This window comes from Xenopus laevis, chromosome 9_10L (genome assembly GCF_017654675.1).
Source record: "Xenopus laevis strain J_2021 chromosome 9_10L, Xenopus_laevis_v10.1, whole genome shotgun sequence".
NCBI lineage: Eukaryota > Metazoa > Chordata > Amphibia > Anura > Pipidae > Xenopus > Xenopus laevis.
This window is the reverse complement of record NC_054387.1, coordinates 120,312,385-120,334,913: the sequence shown is the minus strand read 5'-3', so window position 1 is coordinate 120,334,913 and position 22,529 is coordinate 120,312,385.

Below are 22,529 nucleotides of genomic sequence, written 5' to 3'. Positions count from 1 at the left end.
GCACCGATATGCCAGTTGCACCTACTTTGTAGGATCCTGCATTGATACACATTGGCACAAGGCTTTGGAATTTACACCAGGCTTGTGCAAGTCATAAGTAGGGGAGAACAGAATATGCTGCATCTTAGCAAAGACAGTGCTGTTTTATGGAGCACAAGGACCACCTGTCAGTAGTGATGGGCGAATTTATTCGCCAGGCGCAAATTTCTGGCGAATTTGCACGATTCGCCGCTGGCAAATAAATTCGCGAAACGGGCGCGAAAATTTGCTAGTGAAAGTTCGCCGACGTCAAAAAAAATTGTTGCCGGCGAGGAAAAACGGGCGTCGGTCTCAAAAACGGGCATCGGCATCAAAAAACGGGCGTCGGCAGCAAAAAAACGAGATGCCGGCGCAAATTCGTCCATCACTACCTGTCAGTGCTGCACCTGTAAATGATCCCCAATTTCTGTTTTCTTTCATTTTTGTCATTTATTTTTTTTTACATTACAGAGGAAAGACTAAAATGCCAAATCTATATAGGTTCTATTCTCTTGTCATTATAAAATATGTTCCAGTGCCATAAACTAAAATCCCCTTCCTTCCCATGGCAACATCTGTCGGGGAATTTCAGTTCAGCTCCTCCGCTGCCCATTACCCGTTCCTGACTTCCATTATTGTGACACAAGCAATTTCTAAGACTTTCAGCGGAGCTCCTGGGAGAGAGAAGGTGATGCTCAGGATACTAAGCCGGAGCATTTTTAGCGTGTGATAAGGCACGGGGATTAAGATCAGACTGACAGCTCACTGATTAAACTGTAATCACTACTAGCGCTGGTATTGCAGACTTTAAGGGTCGCCGAATAGAATAAATGCCTTGTTTATAACAGCAAATTCTTTATTTATCTGTTATATAATACACAAAAGTCATGAATATCTTGTAAATTATATCCTTATAAACGGTGAGTTCTGATGTCATCAGTTATAAACGGTGAGTTCTGATGTCATTTCTGTCACATGACTCTGAAACTTGTGTATTATATTAGAAGTCACCTCGGAGTTCCATGACCTGTATAAAAACACTCAGCCTTCGGCCTCGTGATTTTATATGGTCATGAAACTCCTCGGTAACTTATAATATCCTTATATTTTACAAGAGGGGGTACTTTATTCACTATATATAGGCAAAACATTATGCAACCATAGCTAAATGCATCCTTACAATATTTATACTACTATACTTTATTCAAGGTTCCACTTGCTGCTTGCATCCATGGGGCAGATTTACTAAAGAGAGAAGTGGCTAACGCTAGTGAGAAGTCGGTAGCAGTCGGCATCCAGGGCGCAACTTCGCATATTAGTGAATTAGCGCAGTGGTAGCGGATTTGCTCATGTGAAGTGGTGCGAGGGGTGCAAAGCTGATGCTGGCGATAATTTGCCCGTTAGTAAATCTGCCCCATGACTTGCTCCCAATGAAAAGGATGCTAAAGGGATTGTTCACCTCTGAGTTAACTTTTAGTATGATGTAGAGAGGGATATTCTGAGACAATATGCAATTGGTTTTCATTTTTTATTATTTGTGGTTTTTAAGTAACTTTTTATTCAGCAGCTCTCCAGTCTGCAATTTCAGCAATCCAGTAGCTAGGGTTCAAATTACCCTAGCAACCATGCCTTGATTTGAACAAGAGACTGGAATATGATTAGGGAAGGGATTAAATAGAAAGATGAGCAATAAAAAGTAGAATTAACAATACATGTGTAGCCTTACAGAGCATTTGGTTTTTTAGATGGGGTCAGTGACTCCCATTTGAAAGCTGAAAAGAGTCAGAAGGAGAAGGCAAATAATTCAAAAACCAAAAAAATGAAGGCCAGTTGAAGAGTTGCTTAGAATTGGCAATTGAAGAATTGCTTATTGGCCATTCTATAACATACTAAAGGGTAACTTAAAGTTGAACCACCCCTTTAACACTAACAGGCCCCGGATTTGTTGCGAGCGAAAACAGCTTGAAAGCAATATAAATTTGTAATTTGAGAAAACTGTTTTGCGAATATTTTCCCCGCCACCAAAGTTCTGGCGTAACTCAAACACAGAGCGTGGGCATAAATATATGCGATTATACAGGTATGGGACCTGTTATCCAGAATGCTCGGGACCTGTGGTTTTCCAGATAATGGATCTTTCTGTAATTTGGATCTTACATAGTTACATAGTTACATAGTTAAATTGGGTTGAAAAAAGACAAAGTCCATCAAGTTCAACCCCTCCAAATGAAAACCCAGCATCCCTACACACACCCCTCCCTACTTTTAATTAAAATTCTATATACCCATACCTATATTAACTATAGAGTTTAGTATCACAATAGCCTTTAATATTATGTCTGTCCAAAAAATCATCCAAGCCATTCTTAAAGGCATTAACTGAATCAGCCATCACAACATCACCCGGCAGTGCATTCCACAACCTCACTGTCCTGACTGTGAAGAACCCTCTACGTTGCTTCAAATGAAAGTTCTTTTCTTCTAGTCTAAAGGGGTGGCCTCTGGTACGGTGATCCACTTTATGGGTAAAAAGGTCCCCTGCCATTTGTCTATAATGTCCTCTAATGTACTTGTAAAGTGGAATCATGTCCCCTCGCAAGCGCCTTTTTTCCAGAGAAAACAACCCCAACCTTGACAGTCTCCCCTCATAATTTAAGTCTTCCGTCCCTCTAACCAATTTAGTTGCACGTCTCTGCACTCTCTCCAGCTCATTTATATCCCTCTTAAGGACTGGAGTCCAAAACTGAACTGCATACTCCAGATGAGGCCTTACCAGGGACCTATAAAGAGGCATAATTATGTTTTCATCCCTTGAGTTAATGCCCTTTTTTATGCAAGACAGAACTTTATTTGCTTTAGTAGCCACAGAATGACACTGCCCAGAATTAGACAACGTGTTATCTACAAAGACCCCTAGATCCTTTTCATTTAAGGAAACTCCCAACACATTGCCATTTAGTGTATAACTTGCATTTATATTATTTTTGCCAAAGTGCATAACCTTGCATTTATCAACATTGAACCTCATTTTCCAGTTTGCTGCCCAGTTTTCCAGTTTAGACAGATCACTTTGCAAAGTGGCAGCATCCTGCATGGAACCTATAGTTCTGCACAATTTAGTATCATCTGCAAAAATAGAAACAGTACTTTCAATGCCCACCTCCAGGTCATTAATAAACAAGTTGAAAAGCAAGGGACCTAGTACAGAGCCCTGCGGTACTCCACTAACAACACTGGTCCAATTAGAAAATGTTCCATTTACCACCACTCTTTGTAGTCTATCTTTTAGCCAGTTCGCTATCCAGGTACAAATACTATGTTCCAGGCCAACATTCCTTAATTTAACCAGTAACCTTTTGTGTGGCACTGTATCAAATGCTTTAGCAAAGTCTAAGTAAATCACATCCACTGCCATCCCAGAATCGAGGTCTCTACTTACATTCTCGTAAAAAGAAATTAAGTTAGTCTGGCAAGATCTATTACGCATAAAACCATGCTGGCACAAACTCATAGTATTATGATTTGCTATGAAGTCCAGTATCTTATCCTTTATTAACCCTTCGAAAAGCTTTCCTAATACTGACGTCAGACTAACTGGCCTATAGTTTTGAGGCTGAGAACGGGATCCTTTTTTGAATAGAGGCACCACATTAGCAATTCGCCAGTCTCTTGGCACAATACCAGATCTCAATGAATCCTGAAAAATTAAGTAAAGAGGTTTGGCAATCACAGAGCTAAGCTCGCTAATTACCCTGGGATGAATACCATCTGGCCCTGGACGTTTGTTAATCTTAACCTGTTCAAGTCTCTTTTGAATTTCTTCTTGTGTGAACCATGCATCATTAGTTGTATTACTAGAATTGGGAGTGTTAAGAAGGAAACCTTCACTTACTGGTTCTTCATTTGTGTAAACAGATGAAAAATACGAGTTCAGAATCTGCGCTTTTATTTTGTTTTCATCAACCAGCTGATCCCCCTCTGATAGTAAGGGTCCCACCCCTTCCTGCTTCATTTTTTTACTATTGACATATTTAAAAAATAATTTGCCTTAAATCTACTAGAAATTCATTTAAACATTAAATAAACCCAATAGGCTGTTTTTGCTTCCAATAAGGATTAATTATATCTTAGTTGGGATCGAGTACAAGCGACTGTTTTATTATTACAGAGAAAAAGGAAATAATTTTTAAAAATTTGGATTATTTGGATAAAATGGAGTCTATGGGAGACAGCCATTCCGTAATTCGGAGCTTTCTGGATATCGAGTTTCCAGATAAGGGATCCTATACCTGTACCATATTTAAAAAGCCCCTATGGACATTCGCAGTGCGAATAAAATTTTGTTTGCGCATTAAATACACCGCTCTTATCCAGGTTTATAAATATAACCATGCGTTGGGCAAATATTTTCACTGTGCGAATCAAAGTAAAGTTTATAAATGAGCCCCCTTGTGTTTTCTCTATGCACAGTGTTCTTCAAGGTTCCCAAGATGTGTAACTCCCATTAGAAATCTTTCTTCAGTCACCTTTTGCACGACTTATTATAAGGCTTTAACACATAAATAACTCCATGGATGAGCTTTGTTCGTGGGCTCTGCTGTGTATTTGTGCATATTTATATCTCACAGAACAGTTAATTCAGTTGTTCCAACAACAAAAATAAATCAGCCGAGGGAACAAAAGCAGTCATGGCCCACATTAACCTTCACACTGGGACTTTCTATTCCATCACGAGGTCAACGGTGTGTTGCTATGACTTCATCATGAGATGCGTTTGTTGTAGGAGAGATTGTCAAGATAACAAAGTCATTTCTGTGTTTAGTCCATCCTATTGGTCATTTAAACAACGTCTACCAAACACAGAATAATCACAAATTGGTCTTACTGCAGGACAACAGTCATGGAGGGGTACAGAGGGTACAGCTAGAGTTGCCACCTCTCCAGATTTGACCCAGAAGGGCTGCCTGGGTCAAGACAGGCTGCACAGTTTTCCAACTTAGGGAAAACTGGGCAGGATCTCCCCTTATTGACATGGCGATCAGCCAATCACTGATTGACATGGCAATCAGCCATTTGCTGACTGGCTGATCGCCATGTTATAGCCCCACCCATGTAACAATGTCACTGACCCGTCCCTGTGACATCATGGCCCCGCCCCCTGTCTGGATTGTGAGCCGCACAAAGGTGGCAAACCCTAAATACAGCCGAAACGGGCATTAGTGGGGCTTTTCAAACTAATCTTTAGCACCAGTAAGCCACAGGGAGCCCATTTTTAATGGGGCCTGATAATGAAACATGAAGGTCTCTCTTGAGCCGAGGAAGGTCCAGGTTCAGCCCTGGATCAAAATTATGGTACAAAGCTGATACAGGAAAATATATGTATATAATGAAAAACGTCGGTTTTACATACCATGTAATAACAGTATATCATATTTATGATATTTATGATAAAAATAATGGCTGTCTGAATGAATCTTGATCTGGCTGGTCAACTTAAAGGAGACATAGCATAATTGAAAAAAACCTCCAATCTTGTAGGCAATAATGAATAATATATGGTGCTGGTTTCACTTTGGGCTAAGAATTCTATATTATCTTTAAAATGGCCCCTTTATTGGAGCTCCCTATACATCTGCTACTGTCCCTGTTTCAAATGATCCCTGCCAGAAGCCCAGTAGGAGGGGGACAGCCAATCACAGCCCTTCAGTCACACAAGCAAAGACAGGCTTCAGTTCCCTATCAGGTCAGCCTAGCTGCTGATTGGCTCCTATCCTACAGTGCAGTGTGCTGAGTTGCACTGGCTCCCCTGCACAGCCTGGGAAAGGAGGCAGCAGGAAGTGGAACAGATGGGTGAGACTAGTAGGGTTTTTGCAGACATTTTCAATAAATTCAGCACATTCCTTCAATAGTTAAAAAAAATATAATGCACAGGCACAATGTGGTTTTACACAATATGTCTCCTTTATTAAGCATTGGAACTGGTATTTAGTAATTGCTGACCGTATTACATGTAAACTTGGCAACTATTGACCAGCATGGCTGCCTGGATCTATAGGATTTTGAAACAGATCTGATTTTAAAACATTTGACTGTGACCTACTTAACATAATACCTTCACCTACCTCTTTATTTGAGTATTAGGGATTCCCCTAATTATAATCCTGAACTGGAATGAGTTCAAAGATTCAGTTCTTCCCTGGAGAATTTGTGTTCGTTTCTAGGGACAGGGGAAGAACTTGTGTGCAAAGTAAGAGAAGTCACATCATCAATATTTTAGCACCCATCAATAATCTGGTGAAAGTGATTTTCATCACTCCATTACTACAACTACTTTAATTCCCTGTGACTTTGCCAAAAAATGTGGCTTTCAATAAATAAGCAAATATCGTAAATATTCATAATGATGCCAAGTAGTGAGATCACAATTTAATCACATTAAAGATGGGTCCATAAAGGGCTTTACCCTAAAATATAGACTACTATCTATGAATTGTAATTCACTTTAACGGCTATCCACAATTCCAGTCGAGATTGTTCCACTGTAAGCAGAGCTGCTAGTAGCTCTATAGTATATATACAATTTCTCAGTAAGTCCAAGATCGGAGGTGTCTGATGGTCCAATATAACACTCATTTGCAAGACTCTAACATGGAAATTAATATTGCAAAAATGTAATGGAACGCCAGACTTTCACAGCAGAAAATGGTCTACAGGTGCATATTTGCAATGGTAAATCTGAGACCTAATATGTATTTATTCTTTGCCCTTTAAACATACCATCACTATTTGCTGAGAAGATGATATGAAGAGAGGGGATTTTCAGGCTTCTTACTTGTTCTTGTCTAATACACGAAGCAAAAGTGTTTGCAAAACTTGAAGCTCCCAGCTCCTGACGACAAATATGCCACATGAGTATTCAACTGCTTTGGTTGAGATACAAGCACATAAAGAATCCACAGCCCTACCCAACAAAACTACCAAAAGAATATACCAAGAAACTATATTAGAAGTGTAAGGGACTGGAAAATTAGCCACTCATGCGGTCCCCTAGTGTTATAGACTCCTAAACTGGGTTCTAAAATACAGTAAAGGAGGGGGGAACTGTTCCCGCAATTAGCTATGACCCCTGTAGTTCAATAAGTGTCCAGTAGATAGCACTGTTCTAAAGTATATAGGCCAGAGCAGCCATGCGCTCAGGGTCCATTTTGTTAATCCCCTTACCCGAGGACAAGAAGGGTGAAGTGGAACCTAGACAAGGTCAGGTGTAGTAAGGATAGGCTAACTCACTTTCATAGGTCACTCTAGGAGTGATAGATAGTAAGGCTATTTAGCCAAGTAGCTGAGGCTCCACCAAAGAGTGTGCGTGAGATTATGATCCCGGATACCATTTGCCCAGAAGTAGATACTAAGGGGAGATTCATCAAGGGTCGAGTTTTTTTTATGCCCAAAACTGTCAAATTTGACTAGTGAATTGTTAAAGTTTGATTTGTCTTTTTTTTAAAAAAAATTTATCATACAATGGCCCTTTAAAAACTCAAATTCGACTATTCACCACCTAAAACCTGCCAAATTGCTGTTTTAGTCAATGGAAGAAGACGTCCTGGGATCAATTTGGAGTTGTTTGCATCCTTCCTGACATTCAAGTTTTTTTCAGAGAAATAACTCAAATCGAGTTTTTAAAACTCAAATCGAATTCGATTCGAATTCAATTCGAGTTTTCGGATCGATCCTATTCACCCGAGTTTGGAAAATAAGATTTTTTTTAAAAATATATTTCGATTGGACAAATTTCGAGTTCATGGGAGTTTATGGGATTTATTAATAATTCACATGAACGCGAAATTCGACCTTTGATAAATGTGCCTCCCAGTGTAAGAGTGCGCTCCATTTAGGGTAAAGGTTGAAAGCTTTGAAATTTGGGTGGACCTTCATAGACGCTGTTTATGCTCTTTTCCCTGTGGGTACTTATACTGACCATTGGTACGAGTATATGACTATCCACTGTTGTTCCATGTTCCTGCCCGTCTATGTGAACTCCCTAGTGGATTATTCTCTTTAATAAATATATTCTTTGTTTAAATTGCAAGATTCACTGGCGCCCAGGCCTGGACTGGCAATCTGTGAGTTCTGGCAAATGCCAGAGAGGCTGCTGTAAATTGCCAAAGACACTCACTATTTATGCCAGGGCCTATTTTTAATCTCAGTCCAGACCTGCTGGCGCCCAATTATTATGCACGGCATTCATTCAACACCCTGCCTCCACATTGTTGAGAGGCCTCAACCCACGGGAATTAAGGACTCATACGGAGCACATTATTGGGGTAAAGCTCATAGTTAGAGAAATGTTGCCACTCAGTTTATTATAACGTAACACAAGGTTATTACATCTATATATATATATATATATATATATATATATATATATCTGTCTATCTATATTACATCTATATGTCAGCCATAGTGATGGGCGAATTTGGGCCGTTTTGCTTCGCCGAAAAATTTGCGCATTTCACACGAAATTCACAAAAACTGAAACAGTGCAGGCATCTAATTTTTGGAGCTGGGATCCGTTTTTGGTGCCGGCGTCTGTTTTTTTGACGAAAATGCGCCGGCGTCCAAAAAAACTGATTTTTCATGGCCGTTTCGCGAATTTATTAGCCGGTGGCGATTTGCACAAATTCGTGCCTGGTGAATAAATTCGCCATCATTCCAACTATATTTAGGGCATCAAAAAAAGTGTCTAACCACATATCTCAGTCTAACTGGCCTTCAATCTGGGCTTCCAAGGGGATCTTGGAGATCAAATAGACATTCTTCTCATATCTCACCCAAAATGTCCTTCAGCCTCCCCGTCATTTGCTCTCAGTGTATATATATATATATTTCTAATCTGTGCAAAGCATTGACCCAAACCATCTGCGGTTTGTAGATAAAGAAACTGCTGAAATATAATGGAGCACAAAAACGTTTAAAGGACCTCTATACACTTGAATTGTGCTTGGTACAAGAAATATCTGAATTTTATGGCATCTTTCAGCACAGGCCAGGGGAAATCTCTCCTTGCTCTGAAGAGTTCCATTTACAACCAAGTTTGACCACGCCCTTAGCAATGGCTAAAAATCAAAAAGGAAATCTTTACATATATCACCTTTATACAGCAGGCCCATACTGGCCCTTTAACAACACGACAAAGATGGATCAATAGCAATTTGTCCTGTTATAATTCTACTGTCTGATCTGACCTCTGCCATGTTATTCATTATGATCAGTACCATCACTGCCTGGAGTGGGGGCCCCATTATTATCACTAGAGTCCTGAGCTGCTCAGACACAAACCTCAGATCAGTGCATTGGCTCATGTTCCTACTAATAACCTGTCCCTTATTGCTCTGGATAGATAACTCCTGATAATGAGATCCTGTAGAAAACGCTGCTGAGAGAATGCAAAAACCTCTTATTACTTCTACTGCAGATATTAAATTGCTGATTGGAAGCTGTATTCCCTAAGCCTTGGGCTAAGATTGATAAACGAGTCCCAGTGGTATGGCTCAAGTAAAACCAAGACTTTTAGTACTAGTGCAGATATTTGAGAAATCTAGGTAGAAGAATATTCTATGGGGCTATTCTGGGTCTTATGTGTTATGGATAAGCACTGCTTTTCCTTTTCTCAGGGACATACCCAAGAAAATAAAGAATAGGGTTCAAGATGAATGTCTAGTTCTGACTGTTGAACATTTGCCAAATGTTGAGAATGCTGGCTGTAATGGGATCCAATGAGCACATACAAAGTAAATCATGGAGGAACATGTCAAACTGTAGGGGGCAGACAGGGGGTCTATAATTAAAGGACCCCTTATACCTACCTTTTCATATTTTCCCTACAACATTGCGTAATGGAGATATTGAGGGCTGAATGCATATATATATATATATATATATATATATATATATATATATATATATATATATATATATATACACACACAAATGCCATTTTAGTCTTGTCTAAGCAGCCGCAACATTCCTTATCACCTCCCATAAGCCTTGTGTTGTGTTGCGATCCCATCATAAGAAACCAGAAGGGCCATGGCTTAGTGGGGTTGTGATCTAGAGTAAATGTTCCATGAAATGGGACTGTTGATGTAATTCTGACCAATGTAAAACATGCTCAATTTGGATTTCTATATAATCAAAGGACTGATGTTGATGCACCTTTTCTTTAAATAAAGCCTTGCTAATCAGTAATAATTCTAAAAAAGCAATTAATTCTATGGTGTCTAACACCCAGATTTTAAGATGACCCGTGTGTCCAAACCCCATGTCCCGCACTTGGATTTGTAAATTCTTCAAACAAAGTACAAAGGTTTTGTAACAAAGGGCACTCACCGGATAAGTCGAGTGGCTCGGGTGCATCGCCTCGAACCCGTAGCTAGAGGTGAGTCACAGTCAGAAGATAAAGATGAGGAGCACTCCGTGTCCACTCATAAGTTAAAAGTAATGAACTTTATTTTATCTTGTTAAAATCATCACATAACCTGACGTGCTTCGTATCGAACGATACGTAGTCATAGGTCATAGTTAATGTAATTCTCCCTAAACTCATAGTTTATACAAAATAAGCCATACAGTTATGCCAGCGTAGATCACAGTTCTGATGGACCACAGACCTTACTCCTTCTCATAGCCAGTGCAAGTGTCCCATCCATGGATGCCACAGGATTTATTCTTCTTGCCACCCCCTTTTCAATTCAATTGATGCACGAGCATAGACTATTGTGCAGGAACTGATTGGTTTGGAGAGGCCTACCCACTTCAGCTGAAGTAAGCAGAGTAGGTGGCTGCCTGGTGCGCAATGTCATGGGGTGGCACAACTTGGAGAAGGTCAGTAAGTAAATCACTGGTGCAGGGGATATGAGTGAGCAATCTGTGGGTGAGCAGTGGGGTCGATTGTGAGCCATTAACAGTGGTGGCATGGGTGAAGTGGTGCTTGTGAGTGACTGGCAGCATGGTGGGGCAGAATGACTGTGCATAGGGCCTGGGGCAGGGCCAGATACCACTAGGACCCTAGGTATGTACATCTTCTGCCTCTAACTCTGGGCCTGCTTTGATTTGCCGATCAGGGAGGGTCACTGGAGGAAGAGGTTGGGGGAAATGGAATGGGTGTGGTGGGTAGGTGGAAAGACTGATAGAGAGTTGTCGAGTGGGGGGGAGAGTATGGATATGGAGAGGCTGCGGTAGAGTGGAGCAATTTGCCAAGGGTGTAGGGTGTGTCAGATGAGAAGGGTCCTGCTTTGGTGCCATTTACCTGTAACTTGGTTCAGCACTGGTCAGCTCCATTAGCAGATTTCCCAGGAGTTGACTGTCGGTGAACTTTTTATCTATATAGGCAGCCCCTAGGTCCTATGCACAGGACCTAGGATGTCAATATAGAAAATACAACCCTGCTCATAGCCTGCATGGAGAGGTCATACATCTATATCAGTCTAGTCGGGTTTTCCCCTGTAGCAAGACTGGAAAGAGAGATTCTCATTGGACAATCTTCTTTTACCCCCAAATGCCTGCTTTAGAAAGATAAGGGGTACACTTCCCTTTACAAATGAGATAATCATCAACTTGACCTCTACCATCCATCAGCTTGACCTCTACAAATCCATGGGGGTTTGTGGGATGTTAAAACAGGGTCTGTAGAAACCCCATGGCAGGACCCTCCTCTTCTAGAGAATTTGGGGTGAATGAGCCCATTCCCCTTGACTGGTGGGATTCAACATGTTTATGGACATGTCCAAGGTTTAACATTGTGTTATCATTTATGAAACGAAGTCCTAGCCCAATAAAATTAGAACATTAATGGAAGTTAGGAGATGTATTTTGCTGACATTGAAGTAGAATGACAAAGTCAATAAGCCCATAGTGTATATAAAAGTGAAGTCTCTAATGGAAGGGTACTTGCCTTTGTACAGTATAAGGACCTTAACTATTCCTCAGCGAGTATTGGCTTTGGCTTTTTCCCTGGTTATATCCAGGATGCAGCAGCAGCTTTATTACTCTATGTGCTTTGAATTCCTTTGTGTGAGATTTAATTAGGCGTCTGGCAAAAGCAGTGTTTTTTCCCCGTCCTAAAGTTAAATAAAGAGAATGACAGCCAGTGAAGGAAGCCGTTCTAAGGGTACAAGGGAAAACAGAAAAATTATTCCACTTATCGATTCGGACAAAGGACAAACCACTTATAAAACCTATCACGTCCGCATTGAGATGAGAAGAAGTTCTAGTCAAGGTGTGTCACTGACAATTGCTCCCAAGGCGATGGAACCTGCTGTAGGTGATACGGAAAAACGAACCTTATTTTATACAATGAGCCAAAAAGGAAATGTCTCGTTTTATTAAAGGGGATATAACTCTAAACAAAACATTTTGCTTAATGAAAGGCATTCTAATTATAAGCCATGTACAGGTACAGTATACACTCATTCTAAGTCATAATAAATCGAGAGGTGGGGTATCCAAATAGTAAATAGAAACTCACCACAACAAGGAAGAGGCACAGGTGTACCCTCAGCACGGGGAGCGGACAAACCAAAATTCTTTGGAGCAGGCACTAGTGATGGGCGAATTTGTTCCATTTTGCTAAAAAATTGAACGAATTTCCAGCGAAATTCGGCAAAAAAGTAGTGAAGCGCAAATTCTGACGCTCACGTCAATTGGTCAATGGACATCCAAATAATGTTGATGCTTGGACACACTTCTCCGACGTGTGTCCAAATTTTTTTGTGTACACAGCCTTACGCGTTTCGTGTTACAAACAAAAAGTCATAGGCTATCTTTACCGAGCCGTACCTCAGACATTTCAACAAGTGTCACATTAACATATCCGTTTACCAATAAAACCTTAAGCCAATCATAAGGCTATCCTCATATACTAATTTCTTTTTACAATTCCAGCTTATGTAAATCAGGGCAACACCCAAATAATGTAAAATAGGGTAACACCCTTATTTCTTTTGGGAGCCATATTGGTACACCTTTGCTAGATTTAAAGTAAGATTGTGCCATATTAGTACACCCAAAGTGCATTATGCATGAGAATATTTTAAAATAATAGCAAAAAGTTACATTTACTTAAATTTAGATTTACAAATATATTTGGATTCACAAATATATAAAGTGCTAATAGTTAAAGGTGTAATATAGACGAAAACAGTACAAAACGTGTAGTTTAAAAGTAGATGTATTCATTCTAAGCCCCCAACCCTACAGGGGGAAATTCTCATATTTACATTTTCAACAAATCTATTTGTTATGATTAAGACATGAACATGGGGCAATTTCCTTCATGTGTCAGGATTACATTAAAGAAGACATAACCCAAAATTCCTGGATAAAAACCTAATTTGCAAAGGTGTTACACATTATATCTACAGTAGCTCCGAAGTCCTGGGTAGAAGTCAGATGGGAGGGACAGATGAGTGGAGGGAAAGTAGCAGGGAGAGAGCTGCAGCAGGAAGGAACCCACAACCCGACCCCCAGACCCGCATCTATACCTGCTACTGAAAAGCCTACCCTCATTCTGCAGGGTACCCACTTTTTTGCGGGTAACCCACGGGTACTCACAGGTACCCAACCAGCTGCAGGACTCTAGCTTAGGGATGGTCATAAATTATCAAAACAGCACAAGTCAAATAATATTATAATTAGTGATGGGCGAATTTATTCGCCAGGTGCGAATTCGCGGCGAATTTGCGCGATTCGCGCCGAGCGAATAAATTCGCAAAACACCCGCGAAAATTTGCGGTAAAAATTCGCCGGCTTAAAAATTTTTTTTTTTAGAAAAACGGACGCCGGCGTCGAAAAAACGGGCGCCGCGTCGAAAAACGGGCACCGTTTCGCGAATTTCGCACGAAATTCGCGAATTTTTCGGCGAAGCGAAACGGCGCAAATTCGCCCATCACTAATTATAATATCTGCCAGAAGCCGATACAGCAAGACTGATATCATTTTTATAGTTTTTGTATTGTTTAATACAAACTTTCTCCAACTCTGCAGAAACAGTGGCTGCAGCAAAATAATCCCAGTTGATCTGTTTCTGCAGCTGGAGTTGAAAACATTAAAGAGAATGTAAAGGCAAAAATAAAATCCAATTTTTACTTTATTAAATGAAAAAAAAACCTATCCCCAATAATAAATTTGTACTGTTTTTTTAAGAAACCTGACTGTATGCAGTGAAATTCCCCCTTCATTTACTTGCTCTGACTGCTGCGGATATGAATCTCTATATGGTCGCTGGCTGCTCTACAGGGAAACAAACGAAGCTGCTTGAGGTCAGGGAAGTAAGGTGTAGGGGGCTCCCCATGCTGTTTGAAAGTATGATAGTTTACCTGCAGAGCAGTTAGGGACTGTCTAAAGTTTCCTATCCTCAGCAGTCAGAGCAAGTAAATGAAGGGGGAATTTCACTGCATACAGTCAGGTTTCTTATAAAAACGGTACACATTTTTAAATTAAAGTATATTGGAGATAGGTTTTTTTTTCATTAAAGAAAGTAAAAATGGGATTTTATTATTTTGCCTTTACATTGGGATGCATATTTTCAAGAGCTAGGGGGTGCAAAAAGGTCTCCTTTAGGCAAATGCCACCTGGAGGCCCAGCATGGCACGTTTCACCCAAAAAACTTCATTTTCAGTCTCCGGACTGGACCAGGGTTTATCGAGGTGGGTAGTGAATGGGAGGACCTAGGGTGGGGGATTGGGATGGCCAGGGGTGGAGACTGGGTGCACCAAGGGGTGTCATGGGTATTAGGTAGACTAAGGGGTGGACTAAGAGATTGGAGGAAGAGGAGGGTCTTACCTGGGCAGGCAAGGGACAAAACTCAGGTTATATTATACAGTATATCTGTTTAAAATAAACACAGCAACCAGTGGAAATGTGAAGAAATTGCCTCCTTTCCTTAACAGTGACCCTGGGGAAACCAATACTGCAAACTGTATATCCCATCATATAACCTACATTTTATAAATAAATTAACTATGTATCACAAAGAAATGCCAAGAGGAATTGAAAGCGTATAACCAGATCAGACCAGTTCTCCAAGATAGGAACTAAAGTCAATAAGTGGAACATGGTGGGGCAGAACACAGGATAATGCAGTTATCAATGTTCCATCTGTGATTTATAATTGTATAAGATAAAGCCGAGGGCATCGCATGTTAAAGACAGGAGGAAAAAAAAACTCCACTTCTCCCTAAGTTGAAACAAGCAGTGTAATTGAATCTGCGTTGTACTCAATTAAAATCCAAGTGGTCATGGTGTGACAGGGGACGTACACGTATGTATCTGATGTATGGCTTTAAAAAAGTCATTTAATGAGGACCCTGGAACACTGTATGTGCTTGAAGTGTAATAAATCAAAGAGAGTGTTGTTTGCCCAGCAGATAATATAAAATAAAAAACTCTCTACATGTTTGATGGTAATATAGATAGAACAATGCTCAGAGAATCCCCTGGGTTTTCCCTGGGTTAACCCTATTTCAACAGAAAGTTGGCTTAATCTTCCAACTATCTTTGAGCAATTAGCATTGTAAGAGAAGTGCTGGGCAGATAGTAGATGATGTGTATATTTCACCAAGGATTACACGGTACATGCACTAGTTCCAGGGAAAAATGTATAGTTTTCTAGCAGGTAAATGCTACATTTGGTTTGTCAGTTTTAGAAAGCTGGATAAGGGGTCCCTGGAGCGAATGGAGGAAGAGTAGGGTGAACCCTACATTCTATATATTGACCAGAGTTTGCAGCAGATCAGCCAAATAGCTGCTTAATTAGCATGCGGTTGTGCAGGAGAAGCTTGATCCCTGCTAAATAGGGTTTCAGTTGGAGAGTCTGTCTGTCTGTCTGTGCCTGGGGAAGCAGGAGCTGCAAACAAGTGAGAGAACTTGTTGGAAATTTAGGGGCAGTTGCGCCAGCGTTGGCTTTGCCGCACTTCGCCAGGTGTAGATTCGCCAGGACTGCGCAAATTTACGAAGATCCGAAGTTGCGCACAAGTTACCGATCGTCCTGCTCTTAAAGGTGCAGGAGCGGCTTTTTGCCGCCCCTGAAATCCTCTCTGGCGCTGCCGCCTGAGGCGAGCGGCTCAGCTCGCCTCATTGGCGGAGCGCCCCTGGGCGATGTTACGATCAGCGGTTCGAAGTTACGCTAGTGATGGCAAATTTGCATACGGTGTGCAGTTAAAGTACAATGGCCGGATATGCAGCAGCAAACACATTACATCACACAAGGCCAGGGAACCTTCATAAATGTGTTCTAATGCCCTACACATGTGCCCACTGTATACTGTTTACGTGCCAATTTTCAGCCTATCACCCTATAAAAAGTAAAAGACGCCAGCGTTTTTTAACTTTTTTTTGGACCAAGTCCTATCTACTCTATTGCACTTCGCCTGGTCTGATGTGGCAAAGTAAAGTCTGGCGCAAGAGGTAACGTTCACGAAAATCCGCAACTTAGTGAATTAGCATGGTTACATCCCTTCGCCAGAGCGCAACTTCGTCTGGCATAAGGGTGCGAAGTAGCACTAGAGTAGGTCCACTTCGCTAGCGAATTTACACCAGCACCCTTTAGTAAATCGGCAAAGTGGCAAAATTACGTCACTGGTGAATTTTCGCTAGCGTTAGCCACTTCACCCTTTAGTAAATTTGCCCCTTAGTGTTTTTCCTAAAATCTGTATTTTGTTTGGAAGGGCCGGGCACTAGCCCCCCTCCTTTATAGAGAGGGTTGATTTCTGTATTAGATAGGCCCAGGATTTGTTATTTTCTGTTTTTCCTTTTCCTGAATAAAACTGACTGCGGGTCAGTTGTACCCTATTTTTGGGACTCGTGTTATTTTGTGGGTGTCTGAGCAAGAGTGAGTCTGGTCTTCTCCAGGAGACTAATATCCCGCTACCTGAAATCCCTACAGCATGTATAGGTATGGATAAACCCCTTATCCAGAATGCTCTGAATTACGGGAAGCCCATCTCCCGTAGACTCCATTTTATTCAAATAATTCAGATTTTTTTTTAAAAAAATGATTTCCTTTTTCTCTGTAATAATAAAACAGTAGCTTGTACTTGATCCCAACTAAGATATAATTAATCCTTATTGGAAGCAAAACCAGCCTATTGGGTTTATTTAATGTTTAAATGATTTTTAGCAGACTTAAGGTCTGAAGATCCAAATTCTGGAAAAATCCCTTATCTAGAAAGCCCCAGGCCCCAAGCATTCTGGCTAACAGGTCCCATACCTGTATAATCTACCTACATACAGTGATGGGCGAATTTCTCCCATTTCGCGAAACAATAAAAAATTCACGGAAAAATCGTGAAAATCAAAAATTGACACCCGTGTCCAATTTTGGACGTGCGTCCGAAAAGTCGATTGCGTCAATTTTGGCGCTGGTGTTAAAGTCAATGGGCATCCGAATAGTGTTGACGGCGGCGATTTTAATGCAATCGACTTTTTGGATGTGTGTCCAAAAATGTTTTTGACGCAGACGAATTTTCACAGGAGGTTCGCGAATTTATGCGAAATGCAGAAATTTGCAGCGAATTTGTGACAGGCAAATGTATTCGCCCATCACTATCTACATATAAAAATACTTTTTTGTTTATTTACCTTTTATATGGTGAGTGGGAGCTCATATGTTATCCCATGATGTCCCAGGGGTGAGTGAGGCAGCCTGACCCAACTGGAAGTCCAACACCATGGGTAAACTGTCCTGTGATCCCATTGGATGTTTGCCTGTTGTGGATCTATCATTGGTACATGAAGAAGAACATTTTTTGTTCTGCAACTCCCTAGAATTTAATTGCTATGATTTCTAAGAATTTTTAACCAGAGAAATGCTTTATTGAATTTCACAAACAGCGATAACAAAAGAAAGGCTGTATGTCTGGAACACAATGCTCCGAGTGCAATTAAATAAAAAAATGCAATTTACCACAGAATCATAAGTCATTATTCCGGTTACAGTGAAATCACAATAAAGGATAAGCATGAAAACACATAAAAGAAAACAGAGGAAAGAACAGAAAAAAGAAAACGGTAAACTGTTATGCTCTGAACTGTTATGCTCTTTTAATGATCCAGGAGAAAACATATGCGGACCTAAGGGGTACTCTCCCTATCAAGGTGATATAGCAGTTGCACTAAGTTGGAATAGGGGCGTAGAGTGGGTCTAACGTAGGGTTTGCAGTGCGGTGGGGTTAGTCGCCCTAAAGAGCTTCCAAGGTGACCAAATGACCTCATGAGCTTCCCTCTTGTTCTCGTTGGTAGACGCCATCTCCTCCATCTGTTCATGAGTGGAAATTAGTGTAAATAGCTCCTGAAGAGAATAGGTAGAGTTCAGTTTCCACTTTCTCGAAATGATTGTGGCAGCAGCAGTAAAAATTTGGAACAGTAACTTCCGTTGAGGCGGCTTCACAGAAGAAGGAAGGGCATTGAGTAAGGCTATTTGAGGCTCAAGAGGTAAAGTCCAGTGTAATTCAGCTTGCAGGAATGCAAATATCGATTGCCAGAACAACAATACCTGAGGGCATTCCCACCACATATGGTATAAAGTACCAGGGGTATCGCAACCTCTCCAACATTTGTCGCTGTAACTAGGGTTAATATTGTGTATTTTCACAGGAGTAAGGTGCCATCGGAACAACACTTTTTTATTTATTTCTATATGATTAGTGCATCTCGTGGCCCCCTGGGATGCTAAAAATACTCTGTCCCATTGTTGAGGGGTGAGATGAAGATTGAGGTCTTGTTCCCATCTCATTTGGTAAAGAAGTTTAAGTTCAGGATCTTTCTGCAGGAGCAACTTATAACAATCGGATAACACCCCTTTTCCGTAAACACTCTCCCTACAGAGAAGTTCCATGAGCGTAGACCTCCTGAAGGATTTAGGGCTATAGAGATGCGACTGCAGTAGATGGTTAATTTGCATCAGTGGGAATCTCGCATTGTCTGATAATAAAAACTTTCTCTGGAGGTCTTCAAAAGGCCGCTGTGTATTAGCAAAGTAAAGGTCCCCAAGTGATGTGATGCCCTTAGTAGTAAACTCTGATAAATGTATATCTGGAATCAGCAATCTAATTGCAGATATTGGTGTAAGAGTGGACGGGAATTCCCCAAAGCCATAATGTTTGTGAAGTCTATCCCAACATTTCAAAAGAAGGTCCGTGGTCTGAAGTATGTCAGGAAGGGGCGGCCTAGCCTTGAGCGGTATCCATAATAATTCTGCTATGCTATACCCCGCTATATAAGATAGCTCGATGTCCACCCATTTCCTGCGGCCCAGAGCACTGTGTAGTCTAACCACATTTTCAAGGAGAGACGCCTTGTGATAGAGAGAGATATTGGGGATTCCCAGGCCTCCTGAGGATGAGGGGAGCTGAAGCGTTCGTAGAGCAATTCTGGGCTTCTTGCCATCCCAGATAAAGTGCCTAATAGTTTTCTGAAGATCTGCTAAAAAAGACTGGGGTATCTGTACTTGTAAGGTTCGAAATATGTAGAGAATGCGTGGCAGAATAGTCATTTTAGTGGTAACAATTCTACCTAACCATGAAATTTCCAACTTTTGCCATTTACTGCAGTCAGCCTTGATCGATTGCAGCAAGGGCAAGTAGTTTATCTTGAACACCTGGTGCAGGGTTTTAGGAATCTTAATACCAAGGTAGGTAAAATAAGTGGTTCTCCAATCAAACTGATATTGCAATTTAACCTGGGTTACAACTGAATGAGGCAGGCCTATGGAGAGGGCTTGCGTTTTATCCTGATTGATCTTATAATAAGAAATGCGCTGAAAAGTCTGGAGTTCAGTCATAAGGAAGGGCAATGACGAAGTCGGGTTGGAGATGGTCAAGACAATATCGTCCGCGAATAACCCTAACTTGTGATGAGAAGCTGCCACCCTAAGTCCCTCTATCCCCGGGTGTAGTCGTATTTTGGCCGCTAAAGGCTCCACCATTAAGGCAAAGATGAGGGGCGACAGGGGACATCCCTGTCTCGTGCCGTTGGTTATGTCGAAGGCATCCGACAGAGCACCCGGAATTCTGACCCTAGCAGACGGCTTAGTATAGAGAAGCAATATGGCTTTTAAGAAGTTACCTTGGAGTCCAATTTTTTCCAGGACCATATTCATGTAAGACCAATTTACCCTGTCAAACGCCTTCTCCGCATCCAACGACAGAGCCAGGAATGGAGTAGACTCCCGGTCAGCAATATGGATCAGATTTAATAGTTTCCTAGTATTGTCGGGGGCCTGTCTACCAAGAATAAATCCCACTTGATCATTGTCAATTAAGGTTGGAAGTAGTGGCGCGAATCTCGATGCCAAAAGTTTGGCGTAAATCTTGATGTCTGTATTAAGAAGTGCAATTGGCCTGTAGTTAGTGCATTTATCTGGGGCTTTGCCCGGCTTCGGGATGGTGACAATATGGGCAGCGAGAAATTCCGAGCTAATGTTGTTGGTTTCGACCCAATAGTTAAAAAGTTTAGTGAGTTTAGGTACCAAAATATGTGCGAATGTCTTATAATAATCGTTCGAGTATCCATCTGGACCAGGGGACTTGCCGTTTTTCAGGGTCTTAATCGTAGCCGAAACTTCTTCTTCAGTAAAGGGATCATTAAGGGTCTCTATCTGTTGACTAGTGAGCGAGGGTAGTGGGACCGAATCTAAAAAGGAAGCAATCTCCTGTCGCGTGGGGATATGATCATGGGAGTTTCGGGTCAGGTTATAGAGCCCCCTATAGTATTCCACAAAGGATTCAGCTATGTCTTTTGGACTAGTTAGAAGTACCCCCTTATGAGTAATAGATTTAATTCGGGCCTGGGCTTGCATACCTTTGAGTCTATGGGTCAGCAATTTGTTTGCTTTGTTACCTCTAGTGTAATATTTTAGTTTGAGAAGTTTGAGCCTATATTCCGTCCTAGCTAGTTGCACCTTATGGAGTTGTATCCTAAGATCATCTGCCTGTTGTTGCAAAAGTTTTTGCTTAGTAGGGGGGGAAGCAGAGAGTCGGGAGTTTTCAACGTTTTTTAATTGATCCTCTAGCATCACCTGCTGAGCTTCTCTAGAACGCTTCACTTGTTTGCTAAGATTAATTAAGTCACCCCTAAGTACAGCTTTGTGGGCCAGCCACACTGCTTGCGGAGTCAGTTCTGGGGCTTCATTAAGTTTAAAGTAGTCAGTCAGATGATCAGTTATCTTTTGTCTGTGATCTAGATTGGCCAGCAGAGAGTCATTGATTCTCCAAACTCCGGATCGGACCTGATCTTGGTGAGCCGTAAAATCGGCAATGACAGGCGCGTGGTCTGACCAGGAGCGAGTCGTAATGAATGCATTCAATAATGCGTTAGTGGTTTGGGAGTCAGCTAAAATCAGGTCAATCCGAGAGTAGGAGTCATGCCTCGGAGAATAGTATGTATAGTCTCTAGCATTATGATTGTATGCCCTCCAGACATCAAACAGAGCATTTTCTGAGATACATTCTTCCAGTTTATGGGCTATACGCAAGGAAAGCGGAGGGGGGGATTTCCCCAATGGTCGTTGGGTATCAAGCGATTGGTTTAAGGCCATGTTGAAATCTCCTGCTACCACAAGGCGTCCCCTTTTCATGTCATGAACCAAATTCAGCACCTTACGCACAAATGTGTCCTGATGTTCATTAGGGGCGTACAAATTTAGCAAGGTATATAACTGACCATTGAGCGAGCAGATCACCACCTGATATCTGCCATTCGAGTCCGATAAATGCTTATGTACATCTAGTGTGACATGTTTGGAAAAAAACATGGAAACTCCCTTAGATTTAGTATTAGCACAAGAATGGAAAACATGCGGGTAGTTTCTAGAATAAAATTTAGGGGGATTACGCTTAGAAAAGTGGGTTTCTTGAATGAACAGGATATCTGCCCGTAATCTGCTCGCCTCTTTCAGCATTAAATTACGTTTCTGGGGGTATTAAGACCCCTGACATTATGTGTAAGAAAACGAACCATCAGTGTATATAGGAAAACAAGCAGTAGTATATCTCCATAGTAAGACATCAGCATAGGGGAAAGAGAGAGTTGGGATCAAAGATACGAACACCCTGGTCTGGATTGTCATATCACCATGAGGATAAAGAGCATAACAGTACAGTAAAAACACAACCAAAAAATAACCTGAATCAGTAAACTGTAGTTCCTCAACCGGAGGAAAAGTGTCCAGCAACGGCAGCGGTCTCAGTGTTGTCATCGCTGCTGAGGGTCCTGTAAAACAACAGGGATAGTGGGGGGGGAGAGGAGAGCAGGTGTTGGTGTTCCTTCCCAGCCCAAACTCGGGGTCAAAATTGTCCCGTACGCTTCTCAGCCATCAAAAGAAGAAATGAGGGAGAAGTGAAGGTGGTAGAGATGTGGAATAGCAGGGACTAAGCGGCTTCCCAGTCAGTGTCCAGGCGTGTCTGAGGAGAAGGGGTCCTGCTAGGGTGAGAGCTTCTGGCTTGTCACCTGCGGCCGAC